The 14,352-nt window shown below is 39.4% G+C and overlaps 1 long non-coding RNA gene across 1 annotated transcript in view; it reads left to right on the top strand.

Annotated features, from left to right (window-relative positions):
• LOC105610729 (uncharacterized) overlaps nucleotides 1-14,352 on the top strand; it is an 89,314-nt gene that overhangs the window by 1,371 nt on the left and 73,591 nt on the right. The window lies entirely within an intron of this gene.

Here is a 14,352-nt window from a genome sequence, read left to right as displayed (position 1 = left end):
GTGCCATAGTTCTAGCTGTGCAAACTTAGAGCATGGTACTTTCCTCTTTCAGGCTTTACATCTGCCTGTGTCAAAAAACCGAGGACTGGCAAGATGGAGTCTCACATCTTTTCCAGCCCAACAACTCCGAATTCAGTTTTCACTCTAGGATTAATGGTTAATCTACAAGACACACCTTACACACTAGAGGGGTAGGTCTCAGGAAAGGCATATGACTTCCCTTTCTGATTATTAATTAAAGAAAAAATTAATTGCCTGATTAATAACCAGAAGTGTTACCATACTCATTTTGAAATAGCATATGTCTGTTGTGCTCAGTTGTGTTCAACTTTTTGTGACCCCATGGACTGTAACCTGCCAGACTCCTCTGTCCATAGAATTCTCCAGGCAAGGGATCTTCCTGACCCAGGGATCAAACTCGTGTCTCTTGCATCTCCTGCACTGGTAGGTGGATTCTTTGCCACTAGTGCCACCTGGAAAGCCCCATGATATGCATGGGGAAATAACAATTATTGGACTCAATATCAAAATGAAATGTAGATGTAAAAACAATCATGATTGAATTTTTATTGTATGTCAGATGCTGTTTTGTTTTATATTATCTCATTTAATCCTCATATGAATTGTATGAGCTGTTTCATTATTTGTTATTTTACTGATGAAGAAACTAAACCTCAGAGAGGCTGCCAAATGGCACACAATGGAAAAGTCATGACTCAGTCATAGCAATTCTGGACCCATCTAATTACTGGCCTTTACATTCTAAACACAGATGAAGCGTCAGCTATGTGTGTCAGGCCACTGTGCCCTGGGAATATTATCACAAATGTATGGAATTAGAGGAAATGCACCCTAAAAATTCTTCCAATTTTAAAATGACACAGTTATAATTTTAAAGGAAAATTCATTTAGTAGAAACTAATTTCTTTCTCTTATTGGTAAGAGAGAAGGTTGTGGACTATGTAAATTTCGTAAGGGCAGGAAATTTGTGTGCTGTAACCCTGGTGCCTAGAGCAGTGTTGACATGTGATAGGCACTCAATAAATATTGAATGTTTAAATGAAGAAACCAAGGTCCATTTTAAGAGGAATATTTTCCATGGTCTTCCTATCTTTTACTTGTGGATTTGCTTGCATATCCTAGATATTTACTTCTGGGATTTTGTATAGTTAATTATTAACCTCTTACAGAACTAAAGAGGACCTAAAAAGCCTCTTGATGAGAGTGAAAGAGGGGAGTGAGAAAGCTGGCTGAAAACTCAACTTTCAAAGAACTAAGATCATGGCATCTGATCCCATCACCTTATGGCAAATAGATGGAGGAAAAGTGGAAATGATGGCAGATTTTATTTTCTTCAGCTGTAAAGTCACTGTGGGACAGTGATTGCAGCCATGAAATTAAGAGATGCTTCCTCCTTGGAAGGAAAGCTATGACAAATCTAGACAGTGTATTAAAAAAGAAGAGATGTCACTTTCTTGACAAAGACCTGTATAGTCAAAGCTATGGTTCTTTCAGTAGTCATGTATGGATGTGAGAGTTGGACCATAAAGAAGGCTGAGTGCTGAAGAACTGATGATTTAAAACTGTGGTGTTTTTCTTTCTGGCCTACTTCACTCTGTATAATCAGCTCCAGTTTCATCCATCTCATCAGAACTGATTCAAATGTATTCTTTTTAACGGCTGAGTAATACTCCATTGTGTATATGTACCACAGCTTTCTTATCCATTCATCTGCTGATGGACATCTAGGTTGTTTCCATGTCCTGGCTATTATAAACAGTGCTGCGATGAACATTGGGGTACATGTGTCTCTTTCAATTCTGGTTTCCTTGGTGTGTATGCCCAGCAGTGGGATTGCTGGGTCATAAGGCAGTTCTATTTGCAATTTTTTAAGGAATCTCCACACTGTTCTCCATAGTGGCTGTACTAGTTTGCATTCCCACCAAGAGTGTAGGAGGGTTCCCTTTTCTCCACACCCTCTCCAGCATTTATTGCTTGCAGATTTTTGGATCGCAGACATTCTGACTGGTGTGAAGTGGTACCTCATTGTGGTTTTGATTTGCATTTCTCTAATAATGAGTGATGTTGAGCATCTTTTCATGTGTTTGTTAGCCATCCGTATGTCTTCTTTGGAGAAATATCTATTTAGTTCTTTGGCCCATTTTTTGATTGGGTCGTTTATTTTTCTGGTATTGAGCTGCACAGCAAAAAAGACACAGATGTGTATAACGGACTTTTGGACGCAGAGGGAGAGGGAGAGGGTGGGATGATTTGGGAGAATGGCATTGAAACATGTATACTATCATGTAAGAATTGAATCGCCAGTCTATGTCCGATGCAGTATACAGCATGCCTGGGGCTGGTACACGGTGATGACCCAGAGAGATGTTATGGGGAGGGAGGTGGGAGGGGGGATTCATGTTTGGGAACGCATGTACACCCATGGTGGATTCATGTCAATGTATGGCAAAACCAATACAGTATTGTAAAGTAAAATAAAGTAAAAATAAAAATTAAAAAAAAAAAAACTGTGGTGTTGAAGACTCTTGAGAGTCCCTTGGACAGCAAGGAGATCAACCAGTCAATCCTAAAGGAAATCAACCCTGAGTGTTCATTGGAAGGACTGATGTTGAGGCTGAAACTCCAATACTTTGGCCACCTGATGCAAAAAAACTGACTCACTGGGAAATACCCTGATGCTGGGAGAGACTGAGGGCAGGAAGAGAAGGGGATGACAGAGGATGAGATGGTTGGATGGCATCACTGACTTAATGGTCATGAGTTTGAGCAAACTCTGGGATATAGTGAAAGACAGGGAAACCTTGGTGTGCTGCAGTCCTTGGGACCGCAAAGAGTTGGACATGGCTTAGCCACTGAACAACAACAACCTCTTATGGTTTCATATGGCAAATAACTTTTCCTAAGTTCAGTTCAGGTCAGTTCAGTCACTCAGTCGTGTCCAACTCTTAGTGACCCCATGAACTGCAACATTCCAGGCCTCCCTGTCCATCACCAACTCCCAGAGCCTACCTAAACTCATGTCCATTGAGTCGGTGATGCCATCCAACTATCTCATCTTCTGTCATCCTCTTCTCCTGCCCTCAGTCTTTCCCAGCATCAGGGTCTTTTCAAATGAGTCAGCTCTACACATCAGGTAGCCAAAGTATTGGAGATTCAGCTTCAGCATCAGTCCTTCCAATGAACACCCAGGTCTGTTCTCCTTTAGGATGGACTGGTTGGATCTCCTTGCAGTCCAAGGGACTCTCAAGAGTCTTCTCCAACACCACAGTTCAAAAGCATCAATTCTGAGGGGGGTGGGAGGGGGGTTCATGTTTGGGAGCACATGTACACCTGTGGTGGATTCATGTCAATGTATGGCAAAACCAATACAGTATTGTAAAGTAAAATAAAGTAAAAATAAAAATTTAAAAAAAATAAAGAAAAAAACAAAACAAAACAAAAGCATCAATTCTTCGGCGCTCAGCTTTCTTGATAGACCAACTCTCACATCCACACATGACTGCTGGAAAACCATAGCCTTGACTAGATGGACGTTTGTTGGCAAAGTAATGTCTCTGCTTTTTAATATGCTGTCTAGGTAGGTCATAGCTTTCCTTCCAAGGAGCAATGGTCTTAATTTCATGACTGCAGTCACCATCTGCAGTGATTTTGGAGCCCCCAAAAATAAAGTCAGCCACTGTTTCCACTGTTTCTCCATCTACTTGCATGAAGTGATGGGACCAGATGCCATGATCTTCATTTTCTGAATGTTGAGCTTTAAGCCAACCAACTTTTTTACTCTCCTCTTTCACTTTCATCAAGAGGCTCTTTAGTTCTTCTTCACTTTCTGCCATAAGGGTGGTATCATCTGCATATCTTAGGTTATTGATATTTTTCCCAGCAATCTTGATTCCAGCTTGTGCTTCTTCCAGCCCAGCGTTTCTCATGATGTACTCTGCATAGAAGTTAAATAAGCAGGGTGACAATATACAGCCTTGATGTACTCCTTTTCCTATTTGGAACCAGTCTGTTGTTCCATGTCCAGTTCTAACTGTTGCTTCTTGACCTGCATACAGATTTCTCAAGAGGCGGGTCAGGTGGTCTGGTATACCCATCTCTTTCAGAACTTTCCAGTTTATTGGGATCCACATAGTCAAAGACTTTGGTATAGTCAATAAAGTAGAAATAGGTGTTTTTCTGGAACTCTCTTGGTTTTTCGATGATCCAGTGGATGTTGGCAATTTGATCTCTGGTTCCTTTGCCTTTTCTAAAACCAGCTTGAACATCTGAAAATTCACAGTTAACTCGTCCTAATCTGTAAATAATCTGATAATTTTATATATATCATCATTTGAGATTCTTATTTTTAAAATAGGCAGCTGAAAATTTTTTCCCTTGCACTTTGCATTTTGAAAGTTTCAGCAATACTTTCTACTCAAAAATCACAATTATATATTTCTATACTTTCTCCTATTTGCTTTAGTTGTCTTTCATGCTTAGTTCTTTAATCCATTGATACCCATCTTTGTACATTGTGTAAGTTTTCCAATTCTCTTTTCCTCTGTAGAGTTCATCAGTTTCCTCAGTAACATCCATTGAGCAGTCCATCCATTTTGCCTCATGGATTCAAGTAGTATTTCCTTCATGTACCAGGTTCCCCTAAACATACAGTTGTTTCACTGAGCTCTTTCTTCTAATCTGTTAGCTTATTTACCTATGGCTGCACCAGGTCCACACTGCTTTATTATCATGGCTTTTTGGTATGAAAGTGAAAGTCGCTCAGTCGTGTCTGACTCTTTTGCAACCCCATGGACTTCACAGTCCATGGAATTCTCCAGGCCAGAATACTGGAGTGGGTAGCCTTTCCTTTCTCCAGGGATCTTCCCAACCAAGGGATCAAACCCAGGTCTCCTGCATTGTGGGCCGATTCTTCACCAGCTGAGCCACAAGGGAAGCCCAAGATTACAGGAGTGGGTAGCCTATCCCTTCTCCAGCAGATCTTCCTGACTCAGGAATCGAACCAGAGTCTCCTGCATTGCAGGCGGATTCTTTACCAACTGAGCTGTTAGAGAAGATTTACCAACTGAGTTATGAGCTATTAGGGAAGTTTTATGGTATATCTTACCACTTTTTGGTTGAGAGTAGCACTTTTCTCTTCTTTTTCAAAACTGATTTAGCTATTTATGGATCTCTATTCTACTATATATTTGGAATAAGTTGTTGGATTCCTTTTAAAAACTTCTGCTAGAATTTTTAGTAACTTTATAAATTAGTCCATAGAGAATTGCTGTCTCTCAAATTTCATTGTAGGTATATTATTTTTATTCCAACATCTGAAGTGTGTGTCTTTGCGACTCTATGGACTACAGCCCACCAGGTTCCCCTACCCATGGAATTCTCCAGGCAGGAATACTGAAGTGTGTTGCCATTTCCTTCTCCAGGGGATCTTTCGGACCCAGGGATTGAACTTGCATCTCCTGTATTGGCAGGTGGGGCCTTTACCACTGACCCATCAGAGAAATTCTCTCCTAATAACACAAATCTCTTAACTAATATCTCTCCTCCCTCCTTCTCTTCATCTCCCTCCCCGCATCTCTCACTCTCTGTCTCTCTCTCTCTTTCTGAAATCTTATCTAGCATATCCCTGAAGATGGGACCGCATCTTATTTCACTTTGATCCAGTGCCACTAGAATGAGGTTTGGTACATAGGTCCTTGTGTTAGCTTCCTAGAGCTGCCATAACACACTGTCACAAACTAGACGATTTAAAACAGCAGAAATATTAAGAAAGTATAAACATTAACTGACCCTTAAAAACATTCAGGGCTTTTAAGGGTTACAGTGCATTCCCCAAAAGATATGATGAAGTCCTTATCTCCAGTCCCTCAGAATGTGGTTGTATTTAGAAATAGGATCACTGCATACATGTATCATTAGTTAAATGAGGTCATACTAGAGCAAGGTGGGCCCTACTTCAATACAACCTGTGATCTTTAGGAGACTGTAAGTCTTAATTCAAGGTGTCGCAGAGCCATGCTCCTTCTGAAACAGATATGAGAATCCTTCTTTGCCTCTTCCAAGCTTCCAGTAGTTTTCCAGCATTTCTACCATTCCTTGGCTTTTATGTATCACTCTAATCCTCCATCCTCACATGATATTCTCCCTGTGTCTCTGTATTTTCCCCCATGGCCATCTTCTTATAAGGTCGCAGGTCATATCTCCAGGCAACCACTCAATTTTTTTAGCCTATATACCATAAATTCTCTGGTGAAGGGTAGAGCTCCTCTGACGTATATAAGTGCATATCTTCACTATATGGGTGGTTCAGAACACACATTTCTACTCGGAGAGAGGAAGGCTGATGAAAGCAGAGGGCCCTACCCACCTAGATTTCTTGGTAAGCAATCAATAAATAGGTATTTACTGATAACCATTTTATTTAGTGCTTGCTTCCATGTTTTTTGTTATTTGGGACTAAAGGTGTAATATGTAGACACAGCCTTTAACTGAGGCTGAACCTAGGATCACAGATTGCATGGACTTGTCAGTTTCCCTTAGTCTCCTTCAATCATCAGAGTTCCTCAGTTTTCCTTTGTCTTTCATGAACTTCAGACTTTTAAAGAGTCTCTCAGTTTAGGTTTGTCTGAGGTTTCCTCTGATTATACTCAAGTTTTACATTTTTTCAAGAATGTCACAAAAGTAATATTGCTTACTCTCAACGTGTCACATTGGAGGGCATGTAATGCTGATTTGCCCCATTGCTGTTGAGGTTGACTTAGATCTTTTGGTTAAAGTAGGATTCGCCAGGTCTCACCACCGAAAAGTTACTATTTTCCTTTTTGTAATTAATATTGTATGAGGCTAATTAATCTTATGAATTTATCCTGTTTTTTATTATACTTCAAGCCACTCAGTTTAACGTTCATTGTTTTTGACTAAAACTTGATTATTACTGTGACATTTGCCAAATGATGATCATTTATTCCCATAATTTTTTACATTTATTAGTTAGAATTCTACTCTAAAGAGGAGTTTTTATTCCTTCTCCATTTGTTTATTTATTCAGTTATTCACATCACCATGCATTCCTGGTTTCCTATTTTACTCTATGTGTACTGAGTCATCATATTCTGTTAGGAATGTTGGCATACCCCAACTCCAGATGATAGGGTGAGCCCTTCAGCCTCCATGGCATTTGAAAATAGGAGCCTTTGGGAGGTAATTAAGGTTAGATGAGGTCATGAAGGGGGCTTCTCTGGTGGCTCAGTGGTAAAGTACCTGCCTGCCAATGCCAGAGACACGGGATCAATTCCTGGGTAGGAAAGATCCTCTGGAGAAGGAAATGGCAACCTACTACAGTATTCTTGCCTGGAGAATCCCATGGATAAGGGAGCCTGGCAGGCATCCAAAGAGTTGGACACAACTGAGCACAAAGTCATGGAAGAGGGGACCTCATGATGGGATTATTGCCGTGATAAGAAGGGACACCAGAAAATTGCTGTCCTCGAGAAGGAAATGGAAACCCACTCCAGTGTTCTTATCTGGGAAATCCAATGGACAGAGGAACCTGGAGGGCTGCAGTCTATGGGGTTGCCAAAGGGTCAGACACGACTTAGTGGCTAAACAATAGCAGCAAACATTGATTACATATTAGCCAGCTTTTTTTTAAATCAAATAACTTGCTTCCTGTTTTTGTTCAATGTAAGTCACAGAATGTGGATGAGTAGTATTACTGATCTCATATGTAAGAATAGCCACATGCTATAAGTAGAAAAATTTGACTCATAATTTTATCACATGGGATTTTTTTTACTGGCCTTGGGTATTAATAAAAGGTCTTGCAGACAAACAATTTAACTTTAAATACCACTTGCAATTTATAATTTTATTTTAGCTTTAAATTATTGTCCCATTTCAGTTCTAAGATTTTTCTTCCTAAGAGGCATAATTAACCAATGAAAATTATTTTTTATTAAAAAGTAAATATAAATACAATATTTGCATACAAATGAGAAAATTTAAAATCAATGCATTTAAAAGAAATGATGGTTTTAGATTACTTCCATGAAGAGTAGCTTTATGTATAGAAATTTAGAAAGAAAAAATAAGAATCATTGTTTAAAGGTATATAAAGATATGCAAACAATTTCAACTGTAAAAAAAAAAAAGCTAGCTGTCTTTCTCCATGGACATACAAATAAGAGGTCACATGAGCACACAGAGAGATGGTAGCTGCTTACAAGCCAAAAGAAAGAAACCTTTCTGGCACCTTGATTTTGAACTTTAGAACTGTGAGAAATTTCTGTTGTTTAAGCTACTTGCTACTGCTACTAAGTCGCTTCAGTCGTGTCTGACTCTGTGCGACCCCATAGACGGCAGCCCACCAGGCTCCCCTGTCCCTGGGATTCTCCAGGAAAAAACACTGGAGTGGGTTGCCATTTCCTTCTCCAATGCATGAAAGTGAAAAGCGAAAGTGAAGTCGCTCAATCGTGTCCAACTGTTAGTGGCCCCATGGACTGCAGCCTATCAGGCTCCTCTGTCCATGGGATTTTCCAGGCAAGAGTACTGGAGTGGGGTGCCATTGCCTTCTCTGTTAAGCCACTTAGTCTATCGTATTTTCTTATAGTTGCCTGACCTAAAACATTACCATTTATTATTTTGTTCCCAGATTATCCCAGATTTGGCCAGTGTTTCCAGTTGACTTGTGCATCTTGTTTTAATGACCCCATGTTTATTGAGCACCTCCTTACTTTCTGACACAACTTGTTCTTTCCCTATGATCACCCTGGCTCTAGCCATTTGTCCAAGGAGCCCCAGTTCCTTCTACTTAAGAATGGTAGGTGGAGACCAAGATCTGGGTGTCAGGAGCGCCTATTGATCTTGGGAAATCATTGGCTCTATGCTTTTTTGGCAGACAGAGCTAGGAAATACACACACAAACACACACCCCTGTTCCTGTAACCATCCATCCATCTTGAAATAGTCCCCCTCACAGAACCAGGACCAGACAATCTAGAGATAGTTTGTGGCAGGGGACACATCCACAAGGAGAGAAGGCAAGGAAATTTCCAGGAAAGAGGGGACTTACATGTTTATGTGATGTTTCTCAGCAGTCCAATAGGAAGTCTCTGGGGGCAGAAAACTCTGAAGGGCATCAGTGGCTTAGAGCCTATATAACCACAGGGCTTGTCTTATCTGTGACTAGCAGATGTTGGGTGCTGTTTGATAAAGTGTGCAAAGCAGGCAGTCAGCTCTAAATAGCTAAGAATGTGCTAATTTGGTTTATGCTTAAAACAACTAGTTGTGTAAAAATTTGAATTTGGTGCTGGTAGGCTTTTGGCTTAATTGGTCCCAGTCCTTGACGGTGTTTTTTTCCAGTTTGCTTGAGATATAATTGACATACAACACTATATAAAGTTAAGGTCTACAGTATAGTGATTTGATTTACCTATGGCATGAAATACCCACTCCAGTGTTCTTGTCTGGAGAATCCCAGGGACAGAGGAGCCTAGTGGGCTGCCGTCTATGGGGTCGCACAGAGTCGGACATGACTGAAGCAACTTAGCAGCAGCAGCAGCAGCATGGCATGAAATGATTAACACAATAAGTTTAGTGAGCATCCATCATCTCATATAGATACAAAGTTAAAGAAACAGAAAAAATTATTTTCTTTTGATAGGAACTCTTGGAATCTAATCCCAACAACTTTCATATATAACTTTGTTATTGTTTAGTTACTAAGTCATGTCCAACTCTTTGCAACTCCATAGATTGCAGCCCACCAGGCCCCTCTGTCCATGGGATTTCCCAGGCAAGAATATTGGAGTGGGTTGCCATTTCCTTCTCCAATTATAACTTACAGCAGTGTTAACTATATTTATTATGTTTTACATGGCATCTCACGTATTTATTTATCTTATAATTGAAAGTTTGTACCTTTTAGCTGCTGCTGCTGCTACTGCTGCTGCTAAGTCGCTTCAGTCGTGTGCGACTCTGTGCGACCCTATAGACGGCAGCCCACCAGGCTCCCCCCATCCCTGGGATTCTCCAGGCAAGAATACTGGGGTGGGTTGCCATTTCCTTCTCCAATGCATGAAAGTGAAAAGTGAAAGTGAAGACACTCAGTCGTATCTGACTCTTAGCGACTGCATGAACTGCAGCCCACCAGGCTCCTCCGTCCATGGGATTTTCCAGGCAAGAGTACTGGAGTGGGGTGCCATTGCCTTCTCCTACCTTTAGCCAATGCCTCCTTCCCTCACCCCACACTTCTGGTAAACCACAAATCTGATCTCTTTTTCTATGAGTTTACTTTTGAAGTATAATTGACCCACAACAGTATGTTCATTTCTGTTACACAACATAGTGATTTGGTATTTATAGATGGTTTAAAATGATCGCCATGAGAAGTCTAGTTACAACATGTCACCATGTGTGCATGCTTTGTCGCTTCAGTTGTGTCCGACTCTTTGTGACCCAGTGGACTGTAGCCCACCAAACTCCTCTGTCCATGGGATTCTCCAGGCAAGAACACTGGAGTGGGTTGACACTTTCCTTCTCCAGGGGATCTTCCCAACCCAGCGACCAAACCCACGTCTCTTACGTCTCTTGCATTGGCAGGTGGGTTCTTTACCACTAGTGCCACCTGGGAAGCCCAATATCTCACCATACTACATAATTATTGACTATATAGTCAAATTATTGACTATATTCCACTGTATATATACAGTGGGAATTAGCCACTGTAGATGGCTATATATATGTATATACATATATATATATGATTGTTTGACATTGCTGATCTCTCAAGTACAAACATATTTTAACAACCTTGTATTTTTCCTACCTCCGACCAAGGTTTACTGTTTTTGACATTGTATTTTACATCTTTTTGTCTTGTATATCGTTTAACCACTTCTTTGGATATAGGCGATTTTACTGCTTTTGTCTTTTAACTTTCCTGAAAGCTTTATGCATGGTTGATTTATTATCTTTATTATATATTTGCCTTTAAAAATGAGATTTTCCTTTCATAATTGTCATGTTCTAGCTACGGGCCTTTCCTCTTCTGCTTAAAGTCTCCTTAGCTTTTCTTGTAAAGCTGGTTTGGTGATGCTGAACTCTTAGCTTTTGTTCATGTGTAAAGCTTTTGGTTTCTCTATCAAATCCGGATGAACACCTTTCCCGGTTGAGTATTCTTAGTTATAGTTTTTTCTCTTTCACCACTTTAAATATACCCTGCCACTCCCTTCTGGCCTGAAAAGTTTCTGCTGAATAGTCAGCCAAGAGCCTTATGCGAGTTCCCATGCACATCACTTTTTTCTTTTCCCTTGCTGCTTTAACTATTCTCTCTTTGTCTTTAATTTTTGCCATTTTTAAATACAATTTGTCTTTGTATGGTCCTTTTTCAGTTGATCTTGCTTGGGACTCTCTCTGCTTCCTAGACCTGGATGTTTTTTTCCTTTCTCAGGTTAGACAAGTTTTCAGCTATTACGTCTTCAAAAAAAGTTCTCATCCCTTTTCTCTCTCTCTTTTAATTCTGGTATGCACTATAATGTAAATGCTATGCTTGATGTTGTCTCTTAAACTATCCTCATTTCTTTCTTGTCTTGTTCAGCTTCAGTGATTTCTACTACTCTGTTTTCCAGTTTGCGGATCCATTCCTCTATTAGCTAATTTACTATGGATTCCTTCTATTATTTTTCATCTCAGTTATTGTATTCTTCACCTCTGTTTTGTTCTTCTTTATGTTTCTTAATCCTTTGTTAAAAACTCCTAATTTCTCACCCTGTGCATCCAGTCTTCTCCTGAGTGCTTGGAACATCTTTACAATCATTATCTTATACTCCCCATGAAGTAGATTGCCTAGTTCAACTTCACTGAGTTCTGAGATTTCATCCTGTTCTTTCATTTGGGACATAATCCTCCATTACTTCACTTTGCTAGTTTGCTGTTTTTATGTCTATGCATCTGGTAGGTAGCTTACGTTTCCTAGCCTTGGAGAAGTGGCCTTTGGTAAGAGACTGCCTATGCATCCCAGCAGCTCTGCTGCCAGTGTCCATGTCCCCAGATTGCCTCCTGCCTCTCCAGGAGGCTCTCCAAGACTAGCAAGTAGGTCTGACCCAGGCTCTCTTCAAATTACTGCTTCTGCCCTGGGTTCTGAAGCCTGTGAGGTTTTGTGTGCACCCTTCAAGAGTTGTGTCTCCATTTGCCTCAGTCCTCTGGCTCTTCTGAAAGTGTTACTGGCCTTCAAAGCCACACGTTCTGGAAGTTCACTTTCCTATTGCAGGATCCCCAAGGTGGGGACCCTGATATGGAACTCAGACTATTTGCTCAATGAGAAATGTAATTATCTTCTCATTTATAAGTTACCCACCTGGAGGTACAGAACAATACCATATCTCTGCCTTTCCTAACTGTGTCATGGTTACTTCTTTATTTCTTTAATTGTAGAAGATCTCTTCTGCTGGTCTTCCAGTTTTTCCCCCCAATAGTTGCCCTGTAAACAGTTGTAAGTTTGATGTGCCCACGGGAGGATATGAACCCAGGGTCTTCCCACTCTGCCATCTTGGCCACTCCTGATGTGATTGATCTTACGGTATTTGGCTGGAATGTCCTTCAATCCATGGTACTTTATACCTACATCTATTAATAGACGAGTAATCTCAAGTGAAGTAACTCATCCATTTTGATTTTTTAAGTGTAGTTTTTATTCAGTGTTTGAATCACAGTCTAAGAAAGTGATATCCTTGGCCTTTGTTTTGATTCAATGCATACTGATCTCCCCAGGTTGCTTTTTGGTATCATGAAACTGATCTTTTTGGAAAGACACAATAAAAAGCAACCTTATGACATCTATAACTGTATTTGCAGTGGAGATATTATTGAAGCCATTGTGTGTCATATCTTTAAGTGTTCCCTACATGCAGTCCTCTGAGTAATTTCTTTCAAAACTGAGTTCTATGAAGTGTTGCTTGGCCTTAGATACTGTAAGCTTTCTTTTTTCGGACAATAAATACTATTCAACTAAATTTTGGGGGTGCTATCTTTTTCAGGAAGCTGAAAGCTAAATTTGTGTCCCACCTGTAGCCAATTATGTTGAATATGTGTATGTGTGTGCTCATTTCACTTTCATTTTATCTGATCCTGACTTTTAGTGTATGTTTTTGTTGTTAGGTATTACGTGTTACCTAAAAGCACTCTCAAATTCTCCATAATCTTAAAACACGGGAAGAATATTGGGTTGGCCAAAATGCTCATTTGACTTTTCCATAAAAGTTCTCATGGGAAAACCCAAATGAACTTTTGGCCAACCTAATAAATAAGCAATTGAATAGTAAATTTAAGATGCTTTGATATATTCTTGAAATGACATAGATTTGATTTATTTATATCTGTTGAAAAAGTAGTCCTAAATTGTTCATAAGACAGTGGCAAATAGAGACTGGGAAATGCCAGAGAGCCCTAAGAGTATAAAAATACAGCTTCAGGTAAGGACAAGTGGTTTCTCAATTGGGTGGATCTAGTCATTGCTCTTTTCTTGGATTTAAGAATGTCCATCACTTTCCATTCCCACTGAGGTCTACTTTATGAATATGGTACTTCCAGAGTTGCAAAATTTTTGCCAACAAGGCCATTGAAGGCAAGAATATAAATGGTATTTACTATATAATATCTGTGTGGTTGCCAAACTTTATTACAAATGATCTTCCAGGAAGATTTGTGCTATTGCAGGAAGCTTCTACTGTTTTCAAGACTTTCAGGCAATTGTATGCAAGTTTAATATTTGATGCTCTCTTTTCCATATAGACAAAAAGAAGTTAATGCTCATTAAGACACATGTATTAAATAGTTTTAGTACTGTTTGAATTTATACCTTTGTTTTAAGCATATTTCTACTAATCCTCTAAAAGAAAATTATGATTAAAATACTTATAAGACATGCTCATAAATATATTTGCTGGTTAATTAAAGAAAAAAAATAATCCAAGATTGCAATGGTAAAAGAAAGTTAACAAAAGATGACTGATCTTTTCATGTATTACAAGCTGAGGAATTATCTCCTACCTATTCATTCATTCAACAAATATTTATTAAGAACATATGTTGTACCAAGTACCTTCTACTCTATTTCTAGCATGAAAACCATGAATATATATAAACCAATATTTTATACTACCAAACTCTCAAGGAAAGTGTTAGTAACCTGTGGTTTTTCTATAAAACAGACATAGTTTCAGAAAAGTTTTATATCCAAATCTGAATATCTCTGATGAGACTAATTAGAGACATTTATCATTTCAATTAGGCAACTCAGTTATTCACTGAAAGATATGTCAGATTCCTCACTATTTT

The sequence above is a fragment of the Ovis aries genome, chromosome 8, assembly GCF_016772045.2.
Source record: "Ovis aries strain OAR_USU_Benz2616 breed Rambouillet chromosome 8, ARS-UI_Ramb_v3.0, whole genome shotgun sequence".
Taxonomy (NCBI): Eukaryota; Metazoa; Chordata; class Mammalia; order Artiodactyla; family Bovidae; genus Ovis; species Ovis aries.
This window is presented reverse-complemented; position numbering and strand designations above follow the sequence as displayed.